The sequence below is a fragment of the Lissotriton vulgaris genome, chromosome 2_1 (assembly GCF_964263255.1).
Source record: "Lissotriton vulgaris chromosome 2_1, aLisVul1.2, whole genome shotgun sequence".
Classification (NCBI taxonomy): Eukaryota; Metazoa; Chordata; class Amphibia; order Caudata; family Salamandridae; genus Lissotriton; species Lissotriton vulgaris.
The window spans coordinates 2,014,014,949-2,014,030,188 of record NC_141687.1 but is presented as its reverse complement, the minus strand read 5'-3'; the positions used below and the strand labels follow the sequence as shown (position 1 = coordinate 2,014,030,188).

General features: G+C 46.8%; 1 protein-coding gene across 1 annotated transcript in view; it reads right to left on the bottom strand.

The window, feature by feature from the left end:
• The window catches only part of FSD2 (fibronectin type III and SPRY domain containing 2), a 556,003-nt gene extending 541,848 nt beyond the window's left edge, over nt 1-14,155 (bottom strand). The window contains exon 1 of the mRNA XM_086958241.1: nt 14,019-14,155. The gene's annotated coding sequence lies outside the window, so the exon portion shown is untranslated. The remainder of the gene's footprint in view (nt 1-14,018) is intronic.
• Nucleotides 14,156-15,240: the final 1,085 nt, after the last annotated feature.

Below are 15,240 nucleotides of genomic sequence, written 5' to 3'. Positions count from 1 at the left end.
AATGTCATAACCATCCATACTTCCAAATTGTCTACCCACCATCTCAGCTCCTCTCTTACTTCCTAATTCAACTCTAATATCACAGTCCTTGTCTCCAGACTTCTGCCTTTACTCACTGTAAGGCCCGATAGTGTAAGAGACCAGGAAATAAAGCTTGAATTGAGAAAGAGAGCAATCCTATCAATCGAGACAACACCATTATTTTAAGATTGTTTTTTTTAAAACCTGTCCTATCTTCTTCTTAATCGTTTTCACTTTCTTTCCTAGTAATTGTAGCACAACCTTTAGCGAATCTATACAAAATCCTAAAAAAAACATACATTGCAATGGTGTTAAATTCGACTTTTCTTCGCTTATTATGAAACCTACATTCTCTAAAAGGCTCCTTACCAACAGCAATTGCCTTTCCAATTTCATTCCCTTCTGAGACATTATCAATATATCATCTAGATATGCTATTAACCGGACTCCTTTCTCCCTAAAGTAAGCTACTACCAATCTCACTACTTTGGTGAAACACCAAGAAGCGGAGAAAAGACCAAAAGGTAGATATGGGAACTGATAGAAACTGTTTCCTCCATCTGAATTGTAGATACGCCTGATTCTTGATCTCTATTGAAATTGAAAAATATGCATCTTTTAGATCTAATTTCACCAACCAGTCATTTTTTATTAGCATGTTCCTCAATAGATTGATTCCTTCCATCTTGAAGTGTCTGTAAACAACAATTTATTGAAATCCCTTAGATTTATCACTGGTCTTCACCCTTTGTCTTTTTTTCCACTTGAAAAAGGTTGCTCACATACTTTCACAATCTCTCTTCTACTGCCATTATTTCACCTTTGAATATTAAGGATTCTTTTAGCTAATCTACCACTTCCTATTGTTCCTTTATCATGTATCTTTCTTGGTTCCCTTCTTGAAGGGGTAACTTTACAAAATCTATATCAGATCCCTGAATGTCTTTTAATACCCACTGATCTTGAGTTATCGTCTCCCAAACCGTCACAAAATGCCTTAGTCGACCGCCCACTTTTCCGTGGGAAAAACCAAAAGTATTCATTGTACTCACCCTGGAAACCTGAAGAGGACTGGCCTTGTCCTCAAGCAACTCTTCCTCTTCCCGATCTTCCTCGGTTATGATAGAAGCTCAAGGAGGCCTGGAAGTCCCTTTTGTAACCTATATTTTGGTAGGAGTACGGGGACTTTTGTACTCTTTGGCCAACATTCCTTTCGAAAACACCTCCTGCAAATATCTTTCGCATATTAAACTGAGCTTTGTCTAAAGCTATGAATACTCACACATACTTCCCTATACTCTTAACCAACCTTTTTCTAAAAAGCAGTCCTTTTGTATTTTCTGTGGCTTTCTGGTGTTGAAAATGCAGACCTCCGTTTGGCCCCCTCAGTCAGAGCTATATGTCAATATCCTGATCTCAAATCAAAGGTACTCAAGAACTTGGCAGCACCCAGCCTGTCAATGAGTTCATCAGCTTGGCCGGAGGATAGTGTGATCTACAGTCCTGGTGACTGAGTTGAGTCCTCAGCAGTCCATGCACGGCGGGGCAGCCTTTGATAGCAACACCACACGGCGGGACCAATGACTATTAGAGGGCTAAATCATTCCTAAGGCAAACAACTTGTAGACTTCCTCCTCGATAATGGCTCTGACCCTGTCTGACAACCTGTACATTTTGTTCTTTACAGGAGAGCTATCCACAGTGTCAACATCATGGATGCACAGATGTGTGAGTCTGGGGTTGAGTGAGAACAGTGAGACAAACTATCCCAGCAACTGGTATCAGTCACTCTGCTGTTCTGATGTCAGGATGGAAGAGTGGTTGACAATTTCCACTAACTTATTGTGCTCCTGTGCAGAAAGAAGGTCAGAGAGAGGTGCACTCTCCTCTTCCACTCTCTCAACGGTCACAAGGAGCATACTTACTTTAGACCTCTTAAAGTGAGGTATTAGTCTGTTAACATGGAGCATCTTTAGAGGGTTTCTATGGGTCTGGAGAGTCACCAAGTAGGTGATCTCCCCCGTACGATCCTCAACTTCATATGGGCCTGTTACAACAGTCCTGGAGAGCACTGGGCTACTGGTTCCATGACCTACACAGGCTGAAGATTCACCAGAGTGGTCTTCTGAACATAGCAGAGGTGCATAACTACTTGGATGGCATCTAAATTGCTTTTAGCCTTCTTCCAGCAGTGGTTCATCTGGTTCCAGAGGGCTAGCATGTAGGTGACCAGATTCTGGGGGGTTTCCTAGGAGCTTGCTCCCACCCCTTCCTGGCAAGACTCAGAGGTCCCTTAACTCCTTTCTGTGGCACCTTCCTGCAGGCAAAGAGAAGGTATGGCAAGAGGATGTCCCACTTACGCCTCATGTCTCAGGCAGGCCAATAATCATGCCCTTCAAAGTCTTGTTGAATATCTCCACTAGACCATTGGTTTGGGGGGGGATAGGGTGTGGTGAACTTGTAAGTTACACCACGCTCATCCCACAAGGACATCATGTATGCAGACAGGAAGTTAGCTCCTCTGTCAGACACTGCCTCCTTGGGGAGCCCAACACTGGCAAAGATCCCCATCAAAGCTCTAGCCATCACAGGTGCAGTCACTGACTTCAGAGGGATATCATCTGAGTAGCAGGTGGCATAGTCCACCAAGACCAGGACAAACCTGTTGCCTAGGACTGTCTGGGGTCCAATGGAATCGATGCCCATCCTTTCAAAGGGGCTGCCAATGACAGGAAATTTGATCAGAGAAGCTTTGTGCTTTTTCTCTGATTTCCCACTGGCCTGGAAGGTGGGACAGAGCCTGCAGAATAACTCTGAGGCTGTCTTAATTCGGAGGCAATAGAAGTGGGAGACAGGTTGAGTCTGCAATGGCAAGGTAAGCGTTTTTATTTTTTTAATACAATTTTACCTATCCCATCGTCTATCAACTAGCTGGTGCTCTATGCTATTCAGCTGACACTGAATAAAGCCATCTTACACACTATTTAAAGCTATGCATTGTTGTTAAACTGAGTATATGGTTTGACAAACCTAACATACCTCGCCCCAGAGCAATCCTCACTGGCCTAGACACTCTCCCGCTATCAACTCTCCCCATACCCTCACACCTTGCAGAATACACCTCAGATGTCATTTTCACCAGTGTAGAGCTAATCAGATTCCAAAGGATTATTTCAGTAAAAGGGTCAGACAACCACCTGGTGGACCTCCAACACAAGAAAACCACAACTTGCCCCAGCTGAATTCGTCTTACCTGCAACTACATATCAACTTTGGAACATAACTATTTTTGATGACCTACCAACCCAGCTTAAGTCCAGCAATGACCTAGACAGTTAATTCAGTTAAAAACACTAAACATGGCTTCATGAAGCTTTTGATAGGTTAATACTACTAAAACATCTAATCATGACAAAAAAGAAGCCCCAGGAATGAATGCAGAATTTAAAAAGCTAAGCTTCAATGCACCTGGGTCAAAACAAATAGCCCTCAAGACAAAATAAGCCGACATGCACAGAACAGAAAGTAATTGCAACATCACATACAATGGACTTCAAAGCTAGCGGAGTTGTAGACCATACCATGGACCTCACAGTCCGGGTGTAAGGAGGGGACCCAATGATGAAGCATGTCACCCTCGGTTGAGTTAGGGTTCTCATCCTACGAAGGATCTCTTCCATTAGAGCACACACGTTTATCAATATAGGTAACAGTTCCGGGCCATGAACAAGCCTCTAGCCCGCTTTGTAGGACAATACCAGGCGTACTTAAGTGGGTGTAGTATGTAACAGTGGGATTAGTACGTACCTGGTGGGGCCAATCTTTACATCCCCAGTGTGAATATTATTATAGCTGTAAAGATCTCTATCAGTGCTGAAACCAGCATATGTTGCTTTTGTCAGCAGTACACGTTGCATGAATTGCCCTAAATCCAGTGCTTTAAATGGACCGTTACTCACAGGTACTGAGTACCGGCACTTCTTATTTTTATCACTCTGGGTACCGGCACTTATCTACTGCCGAGGAGAGTACCGGTACTCATGAAAGGATAGGTGCATTGACTGCTAAGGCTAGTAATCTGTCTATGACAGTCAAAACAGTTCTGTAGCCCTGAGCTGAGCCCCCGCTGAACTATTCAGAGTGGGCGCATTTACATGATATCCGGATGTTCACCATCATGCTGTGTTGGAAGGAATCAAGACAGCCCAGTGACAGTGCAATTAAAAAAGTCATGGAAGGTAAGGAGGTTCAAATGGCTTTAACCCCACCCGATTTTTTAGTGTGGTTCTCTGCTTATGTTTCTATGTTTACCTGTGCGTGTTTTCGCGTGAGAGAAAAAAGGGACGAAATCGAGACACTCTTTGGGGAATATTAAAGGAATGTGTGGAATGCTTTGTGTGTGCACATCTTTGTATGTGCATATCTTTCTGTGTGTCTCTCATGCTCGAGAATATATAGTATTTTGCCAAGTAACAGCAAATATCAGTATTCAAGCTGCAAATATTACAAAACAAGGAAATGTGGAAAGGGGCGACCACTCGGTCCCCCCGAACGTATGGCGGAGTGCCTCGATCCCCCCGGGAAGCCATTTTTGGGCGGGAGGCGCGTCTCGGCTGGTATGCCCGAAGCGGCGTAGCCGGGGCGCGCTTTTTCCCGCCCTAGAGTGGGCTGGCCTAGACACCAACGTAACCAGCCCCGCCCTAGGGGCAGGCAGGGGCGGGTTTACGCCCGCCCTGAAGACGGATAAAAAGAGACGCAAGACCAGAAGACGTCCTCTTGTTCTTGTGCTCCGAAGCTGCACCTCCTCGCTACACGTGAGCTCGGGACAGAACGAAGAGCCAATTTTGAGCGTTTTGATCATTTTCTTTGTCTTCTAGATACTTCGTCGGAGAGATGCCCAAGAAAGGCGCAAAGAGAATGACGACTGAGCAGATGGTTCGGGCCCTTTGTAAGGATATGTCCGACATAAAGAAGCGGCTGGCGGAGCGAGACGGTGAAGAGGGATTGGGCCTACCACCGGCTGGAGGGAGACCTAAGAGGCCGAGAAGGGTTCCAGCCGGGGGCGATGTCCCGGCTCCCTCTGCCCCGCTCGAGGTTCCGACCCCGCTACCGATGGAGGGGAATCCAATCCCAGTTGTCATCACCCCGACAACCAACGAGGATATGCCCCCCGAGCTGGCAGCACAGCTAGCAGCATGGTTGGGCGATAGTACTGAGGGCGCCACGGCTGCCGAGGCACAGGCGCTGATAAGAAAGCTTCGTAAGGAGAAAGAGGCAGCCAAGGTGACCGCACCGGTAGCAGTGATAGAAAAGCCACAAGTGGCAGAAGCAGCATCCGGTTCAGGTAAGCGGCCATTGCCGATCGCAAGGGACGAGTCAGCACCCTCTCGTAGAGAAAGATTGGGGCAGCATGTTCCTTTAGCAATGAAAGAAAGGATTTGGGCGGGGGAATACGTGAATATATTCTCCCTGCTTGTCGATCATTATGAGGTAGAGCATGTCAAAAGTCAGAAGGACTTAATGCATCCAAGTGTTTGGCGCGCAAAAATGGCCGCCTTTAAGGTAAATGAGAATATTGGCAACTGGGGCAATGCGTGGGGTATTTTTACATCGATTTTGGGGGAACGTAGGCCCGAGTTGCTTCCCGAATTTCCCATTTATCAATCACGAATTATGGGTTACTCGACAGCGTATCAAGGTAACCATTGGTTCTGTTATGACAATCTGTTCAGGAAAGAAAAGGAGCATAACAAGAGTTTGACTTGGGATTGTTACGATTCTGTGACATGGGATAAAATGAAGGAATCAGGAATGTTAAAAATGCCATTGGTTGGGAGCAATGTTGTTGACTACTCCCGCCAAAATGTGGGGACGCCCTTTCAACCAAGTACGAGCACCGACGATTATTCGAGACCCGCAGGCAATACAGGGAGAAAGGGTTTCTGCTTTAATTTCAACAAAGGGAAATGTACCAGGCCTCCGGGATCGTGTAAATTCAAACACGAGTGTAGTACTTGTGGGTCGTCCCATCCTGAGTCATTGTGCAGAGCCAGAACGAGTGAGAATGGGGGAAAGGGAGGCGCCAAACAGGTCTGAGATAGTCCGAGGGGCGCCTTTACCAACCCCGATTGATACCTTGGCAATGATTCCCTGGCTCAGCGAATACCCGGATCGTACTTCTGCCGGGGTGCTGCGGAACGGTTTTACACATGGTTTCCGCATCCCGGTGGGGGACTTTCAGGGTGTAGGGACGTGCAAAAATCAACTTTCCGTTTTTCAACATACATCTGTAGTGCAAGAGAAGATTCAGAAAGAGGTTAGCCGGGGACGGGTCGCCGGCCCGTTTAGTGTACCCCCGGTACCGGGTTTTGTCTGTTCTCCGTTAGGGGTGGTCCCCAAGAAGGACCCAGGTGAGTTTCGTTTGATCCATAATTTGTCTGCTCCACATGGTCTTTCGGTGAACGATGCAATTGATCCAGAAGTTTGTTCGGTGCGATACGCATCGTTTGATGAGGCAGTAGCCATCTTGAATCGCCTGGGGCCCGGAACGTTGATGGCGAAATCAGATATCGAGTCAGCGTTCCGGTTGCTCCCGGTACACCCAGACGACCAGCGTCTTCTGGGATTCGGATTTCAGGGGTCATTTTACATGGATAGGTGTATGCCAATGGGATGCTCTATATCATGTGCTTATTTTGAAAAATTCAGTACTTTCCTGCAATGGGTGTTCACTAAGAAAACGGGTTTCCGAAATGTAATGCACTACCTTGACGACTTTCTGTTCCTTGGCCCCGCCGGAAATTCCGAATGTGCCCAGGCCTTAGCTGAATTCTGTGTGTTGATGGGTCATTTTGGCGTGCCATTGGCACCGGGTAAAACTATGGGTCCCACGACTTGCCTCGAGTTTTTGGGGATCGAGTTGGACTCAAGGGAGGGGTGTTTCCGTTTACCAGCTATCAAAGTGTTGAAATTCAGGACAGCCCTCCAAGTATGTTTAAATGCATCTAAGGTTACACTGCATCAGTTGCAACAATTGGTGGGAAAGTTGAACTTTGCCTTGAGGGTGATCCCAATGGCCCGCCCCTTTTCCCGCTCAATTGCCCAAGCGATGGTTGGCCTAAAGGAGGGTCATCATCGGACGAGGTTATCGGCTGAGGTCCGCCAGGACATGCGAATTTGGTTAGCATTTTTGGCGGACTTCAATGGTCGAGTCGTCTGGAACAAGCCAGCCGTGTCCTCCGAAGAGCTTGGGCTATGGACAGATTCAGCAGGAAGCATAGGCTTTGGCGCCATCTTCGGCACGAAATGGTCTGCACAAAGGTGGCCCCCATGGTGGCACGAGAAGGGGCTGACGAGTAATATTGCTTTCCTTGAACTATTTCCCATTCTGGTGGCCCTGAGAACCTGGCCTGAGGGGTTCAGAGATCATTCTGTCGTGTTCTGGTCCGACAATATGACCGTTGTAGAATGCATCAATAGTCAGGCAGCCCGTTGTAAATTGATTTTGAGGCTGCTCAAAGAAATTGTCTTACTGTGTATGCAACTGAACGTGGTTTTCAGAGCAAAACATGTCCCGGGGGTGATGAATCAGGCTGCTGACGCACTGTCTCGTTTTCACATGCAGGCTTTCTCGGGTTTCCTTCCTTCAGCGGACCCAGAGCCGGCACCCTTCCCCGAAGCTCTCTGGTCTCTCGGTGCCCCGAACTTCGTCACCTCGTGGGAGAGAGTCTAGCACCCAGGACAAGGAAGGCATATGAAGGGGCGTTTCAGGCCTATTTAGCCTTTTTGGGGGCTGAGAGAGGGGGACTTTGGGGTCAGGAAGAGTGGGTAGTACATTTTCTGATGTCCTTACGTAGGGCTGGGAAGTCGGTGGCTACGGCCCAAAGGCATCGTGCCGCCATTTCCTTTGTTGCCAGGGCCCATGGCATCCAGGACCCGGCAGCGTCTTTTACAGTACAAAAGGCGCTGCGTGGGTGGCAACGCCTAGAGGGTCGCAGAGTAGACGTGAGACGACCGATAGGTCTAGATAGGTTGTCCCAGTTACTGGCCACACTCCCTAACACATGCTCGTCTCCTTTCGAGACCTGTTTGTTCCGGACTGCATTTACGCTGGCATTTCACGGGGCTATGAGAATAAGTGAGCTGGTTGCAAGGAACAAACAGGATGTGGCGGGGGGCTTGTGCAGGGAACACGTTCAGATCAGGGGCGATGCGATGATTGTCTCCTTTCTCAGGTCCAAGACCGATCAAGATGGGAGGGGGGACTGCACGATCATTCGCAGGACCTCCGGGTCCTCCATGTGTCCGGTACAGTGTTTAGAAGATTACCTAGCACGACGGGTGGCATCATGGGGGGGGACATTGTTGAGGCATGCAGACGCCACCCCGCTGACGAGGTTTCAGTTTCAGCGGGTGCTTGCAATGACCATTGCCGCAGCGGGCTTGGACCCGGGCGAATTTGGGACCCATTCCTTTCGAATAGGGGCTGCCACTGAAGCTACAGCCAGGGGTCTTAATGTAGAACAAGTGAAACGAGTGGGGCGTTGGTCCTCCAATTGTTATAAGAGGTATGTGCGATTGCACATGTTGTGAAGCTGTAATCATGTACTCACGCTTCTTGTCTTTTGTTTGTTTTCAGTTGCGCAAGCCTACGCGGCAGGGCGGACTGTGCAGTCGACCCAACACCAGGCCAGCGGTCAGACATCACCGGCTGAGAGTAAGGAGGTGTGGGTCGTGGGCCACTCATACGTGAGACGGGCCGCAGACGTATTCAAAGCAGGTGACATGATCCACGTACCTGGGGAATACGGGTACAGAGTGTCCTTCTACGGAAGAGGCGGTCTCTGTATTGACCAGTTTCAAGCATTCTTTGAGGGTTTGTTAGAGCGGATGAGGTCACCGCCGTCCATAGTCATAGTGCATTTGGGGGGCAATGATTTGGTCACCACCGGTAGACGACTTCTCCTGGAGGCTATGCTTTCCACGGTAAGTTGGTTAGCGAGGAGAGTTCCGGGGTGCATAATAGCGTGGTCTCATATGATCCCACGAAAAGTGTGGCGGGGGGCTATCTCGATCCCTGCTTTGAATCATTCTGTTAAAAAATTGAATAACAAAGTGAGTAGGTTGTTCCGTTCCAAGACATTGCATTCGATCTCACATAGTTGTATTAACGATGACAGTATGTATTTGGGGGATGGTGTGCATTTGTCAAGGGTGGGGCATGAGTTACTCATAGGAGACTTCTTAGCCTGGTTAAAAACATTAAAACATGACCTTTAGGCAGGAGTTTTGTGGGGGGTCCGGATAGCCGGTCAACTATCCGGACCTGTGGCGGTAAGGTCATGATCGGTGAGCACTAATTAGAAGATCCCTATGAGTGGGCGTCACCCAACACGGATGGGAGCGCTCGGGAGAGGTGGCCATTGGCCCCTCAATGGGGAGGCGGTCCCGTCTAAGGGCGGGTCGCCGGAAGTAAAGGAAAGGCGGTCAAGGCCCCTTCCTTTGTAGGAGGGGTTACAGCCCCCTCCTGGGGAATTTCCCGGGGCCAGTGTCATCTGCGACGGCAGATGCGGTAAGTTGTGTGGGGTGGGGGGAGGTCCACGATACCTTCTAGATACCACACACAAGTCTTCGAACGACCTTTAAATGGCGTCGAGTCTTAAGTGCCCCCGTCAAGTCAAGGGAAATTGTTAGTAGTTGCACTTGAGGTAAGCCTCTGTGCTGTCGCCCCTCCCAAGTGGGAGGGGTAAGTCTGGTTAGGGATCTTGACACCGGTTATGACCTTGCCGTTGGCCCTTAAACGTTAGGATGTACAATTTCAGTGTTTCTAGAAAATGTTTTGTAGGATGCTAGTTCGGCTAGGAGAACCTCTGTATTAGAGAATATGTTAAGGTTAGCCAAACATCGCAATGTGATAATGAAATTGTACATAATATGAAACGTTTAATGTTTTAATTTTTTTTTTTAATAAATACGGCCGGGAGGGTCACTCCCTCCCACATCCAAAAACTTTAAGAACTGTTTCCGGTTTCCCTCCTTTTGGGGATTGTGTTGAGAGGGGGTGGCGGGTATCTCAGCCATATGGAAAGGGGCGACCACTCGGTCCCCCCGAACGTATGGCGGAGTGCCTCGATCCCCCCGGGAAGCCATTTTTGGGCGGGAGGCGCGTCTCGGCTGGTATGCCCGAAGCGGCGTAGCCGGGGCGCGCTTTTTCCCGCCCTAGAGTGGGCTGGCCTAGACACCAACGTAACCAGCCCCGCCCTAGGGGCAGGCAGGGGCGGGTTTACGCCCGCCCTGAAGACGGATAAAAAGAGACGCAAGACCAGAAGACGTCCTCTTGTTCTTGTGCTCCGAAGCTGCACCTCCTCGCTACACGTGAGCTCGGGACAGAACGAAGAGCCAATTTTGACCCACCCACCAGCCCCTGAGGACAGCAAGTTGTTGTGCAATAAAGTGAATTTTATAAGTATGTTTTCCGTTTCGTTTACAGGCTGTGAAAGTATCAGTTTGTTGTTGATCTTAATAAAGAATGGTGAATATCGTGTAGGTTGTTACGATTAAAATGATTTGATGTAGTGTTACATTTTTAAGCATGCTCTTTCGGTCGTAGCGACCAAATGTTTTCATAGGTTTGAGTAAGAATTGTCGTATTTATTTTTTGGTAGGCGGTAAGGTCATGATCGGTGAGCACTAATTAGAAGATCCCTATGAGTGGGCGTCACCCAACACGGATGGGAGCGCTCGGGAGAGGTGGCCATTGGCCCCTCAATGGGGAGGCGGTCCCGTCTAAGGGCGGGTCGCCGGAAGTAAAGGAAAGGCGGTCAAGGCCCCTTCCTTTGTAGGAGGGGTTACAGCCCCCTCCTGGGGAATTTCCCGGGGCCAGTGTCATCTGCGACGGCAGATGCGGTAAGTTGTGTGGGGTGGGGGGAGGTCCACGATACCTTCTAGATACCACACACAAGTCTTCGAACGACCTTTAAATGGCGTCGAGTCTTAAGTGCCCCCGTCAAGTCAAGGGAAATTGTTAGTAGTTGCACTTGAGGTAAGCCTCTGTGCTGTCGCCCCTCCCAAGTGGGAGGGGTAAGTCTGGTTAGGGATCTTGACACCGGTTATGACCTTGCCGTTGGCCCTTAAACGTTAGGATGTACAATTTCAGTGTTTCTAGAAAATGTTTTGTAGGATGCTAGTTCGGCTAGGAGAACCTCTGTATTAGAGAATATGTTAAGGTTAGCCAAACATCGCAATGTGATAATGAAATTGTACATAATATGAAACGTTTAATGTTTTAATTTTTTTTTTTAATAAATACGGCCGGGAGGGTCACTCCCTCCCACATCCAAAAACTTTAAGAACTGTTTCCGGTTTCCCTCCTTTTGGGGATTGTGTTGAGAGGGGGTGGCGGGTATCTCAGCCATATTAAAATATCACTGCGTTTGTCTTTTGCTTTGTGTAATGATTTAACCTATTTTGGTCATAAAAACATTTCTCATGTGTTTTGGTATGTGCTACAAGTATAGAAGTCAATAAGTATGTCACAGTGGATAAAACCGTTGTGTAGATTCCTAATCTTAAATGAGTATGCTATTCTTAGGGATGATAGGCCAAGTATACCACGAGATCTAGCAAATACGCTGATCCAAACACTGCTTTTGGTGAGGGCCTTCTGACCAGAGAGAACGCCTTGCTGGCAGCCGTATTTGGATCAGCGTACTTGCTAGATCCCGTGGTATACTTGGCCTATCATCCCTAAGAATAGTGTACTCGTTTAAGATTAGGAATCTACACATTAGTTTTATCCACTGTGATTTTTACACCGCTACAGAATTGATAGCCTAGCAAGCAAATTTATAGGATTGACTAACGTTTCTCTTTGGATATACATTTCTTTTGGAAAGACCTAGCCAGGTCAGAAGTAGAACTGTGCACTAGACATAGAACTGTCCTTTGGATAGCCATACAGCCCTGAAGTCGTCGAGGGTTATTGTCCCAACAACAAAACACGTGTTGGCTGGACCCTGTGGTGTTCTTTGGAATGAAGAATAACAATTTCTTACATAAAGACTTTACTGGCTCTGATTCCAAACTTTGGATTGAACTTTCAAACTAGATGAAGACGTGTGCACAGGACTGGACTGCATTATTCCAATATACTTAGTACAATTTAATTAATATCCAGACAATTCCACAACAAATAATTCCAATACAACACATCACTCCTTTGCACTTCTATAAACACTTTCATTACTCCCCAAACACGCACTGCCCCTCTCATCTCTCTAACACTCCGATTACCACTCGCAACCAATTCCCCCCCTCATCCCTCCCACACACTACCTGTCTCTATACTGCCTACTCACACATTTTACCTTCCTGTACCTCCTCATGCTGGCCACTAGTCCACCTCTCGCCAACCCTTGGTGTCCCTTCCACTTGTCCCTCTATCTCTCCCTCTATTGTACTCTCTATCACCCATTTCGCTTGCTCTCTCATGCACTATTCCTGCCTCTCTCAGGTCTTCAAGCACAGTTTCCATACGGTAACTTTTCAAATTTTCTGTCCCTCAAACCCACGCTCTCCTCCTCTTCTTAGGATAACTTCTGCATACTTAAATCTCCCTCTTTATACATCCAGGGCCTGCTGTCCCCTTCTTTCTATCATTCTCCCACACTATTTCTACTTTTCTGCCTCAAGTTCAATAAACACTTCCTACACAAACTACCTATTCCTCTCATTCTTCCTTTCTATTCTCTGCAGCCCCCACCACTATATATTCACTATGCCTTATAGTCCCACTATAGAAATACACTCCACAACACACAATTCAATACCCCACAATTCCACAACCAACAATTTTAATACAACCCACTTAACTCAACTCCACACCACATACATCCCCAACAAAATACATATGTAAAAAACATTACCATGTTGTACAGCGCCAATAGCTCTAACTCTCCCAAATGGGAGACCTATTGTATTGCAAATGCTTCTTTTTTTCCTACCACCCTACTCTAGCAGGGAGCAGCCACATGCAAATGCGACTCGGTCCTGCTCCCATAGATGCACAAATCCGAACTACAAGGCAACATCCCCTCTGAACAAGCACAGAAGCAACAACTCGAGACCGGTTGCAGCCTTTTGGGGTCTTTTATAAGGTGGAAACGTCTTCGTTATATTTTCCTAAAGTGACTCCAATGCAGAGTTGGAAAATTATATACAGTCTAAAAATATTCTGCTTCTTTATTGTTTTCATGGGGAAAAAATCAAGAAAAGGTTTTTCTTTTAGCGCGTATCATAAGGAAATAAGGAAAAATGGCCTCTCTCTTCCACATTTACCACACAAGGAGTGTCTCGAATCTCTCTTCGAGGTCTGACTGCAGGAACCTCGAGTACTATTAGAGAAGTGGGCGACGCATCCGAACAATCGGACATCACACAGAAAAGCGCAGCCCTACTGACGAATCAATTCAGCAAACTACATATTTGAACAACTAACACACTAATGGCAAGTTGGCAAGAGAACGGTAGTCTAACCAGCAGTCCACGATTAACTAGTTAGAGTGGATATGATATTACACAACTTACTGGTGGGCACATTTTATAAGCAGTAGAGCCAAAACAAGAAAAGTGCACGAATTACGTGTTGCCACAGAAACATTATTAATTGCGACATACATATGACACAGGCTCCACCATATATCTTTAATTGGCTGCTATCTATGTACATTCACGTGAGTATGTGTTCAGAACGATTCGTGGGCAAGAAACATGGACTGTGCTTGTTTATTTTGCAGCCGTCAGTCACAGTAACCAACAATAGTACCATTCTTGCATAGTGAGAGCAAATGAGTAAATTCCAGTCAAAAACCTTAATAATTTCATTTTTTGGTTCATATGCTGCGTTGCTTTATCCTGCAGCAAAGAGGAAATTTCAGATTGGTATACTTAACACACTAGCAGCTCCATAGCTTTACAATACACATTTTATTCCTCTGTACCTTGGCTTTAGTCCGAATTCTTCGTCTGTCCCTCCTATCCTGTAGGGTAGTCCAGATTTTTGAATTTTTCTGTGTTGGCAGAAGATTATTCCACGCACATGCGATGTCCTGCTAGTTTTCTGCGAGGGGCGGTGGACGGGCTGCCAGAGTAAATTTAGACAGACTCTGTCCTGAAACACGTAACGTGAAAACCAGTGACAAATATAGTCCTGTGGCAGCTGTCCCTGGCTGCTCTCAACTGTCACGGGGAGAATGTTCTACACTGCAGCGCGCGCTACCTGCGGCCGCCGCCGCCTCACTGCCCAATACTGATATATAAACACAATAGAGCGTCCGCTCTGCCAAAAGTAGTACATGAGCATGTTTTTGTTATACAGTTTATTGCCCCTTCACATGCAAAACGGTAGTTGGTACAAGATGCTTTAAAAGTACTTTGAAATATTAGCGAAAGGATTTAAATAACGGCGTTCCTTTTTATTTAATCAGACCAACTTTTTTCTTGCCAGACGTTGAAGAATGATATGCATGACCAGCAATATATATCTGCAAAGAATTGATATACGGTGCTGGTAAAGTGAGAAAGCGGTCTTCTATCTGGAGAAAAATAACAGCTCAGAAAATTAAGCAAAATTATCTATCTCTTTGCCTTTTTCATTGATGATTCAACTTTGGTTAAGCTCCTACCCCCATCCATCAATCAGGGGTTTATATAGAGCGATACTCACCCATAAGGGTCTCAAGGCACTGAGAAGGGGTAGGGGAAGGGCTGCTGATCCGTCTGGGCACAGGGGTTCAGTTGAAGAGCCAGGTCTTTAGATCCTTCCTGGATTGGGTTAGCGACAGGGATTGCCTGAGGAGGAGGGGCAGGGGTGTGCCAGGTCTTGGCAGCCAAGTCGGAGAACGATCTTAACCTGTTTTGAACCTGCCCCAATTTTACAGCTGAACTCTTGGGAGATAAACAAGACAGGTATTATCTTATTTGGTAGTTTGTTTGTGTGTAATGGGTTTCAGTAAAGTATTTCAACCAACCATAAGGTGAGATCAGAAAGCTTTAGGTAATGAAAAAAGAGCTGAGGTGTAGAGAGCAAAAGCCTTGTTAGGGGAGCAAAAATGGTACAATCCAATCCAGAACATACCTCTTTTTTGTAAGTTCATCCTAATTTTTCTGAACTGATGCTGCCCATTGGGGCACTGTTAACCATGCCCTAGTGCATGTGCTCTG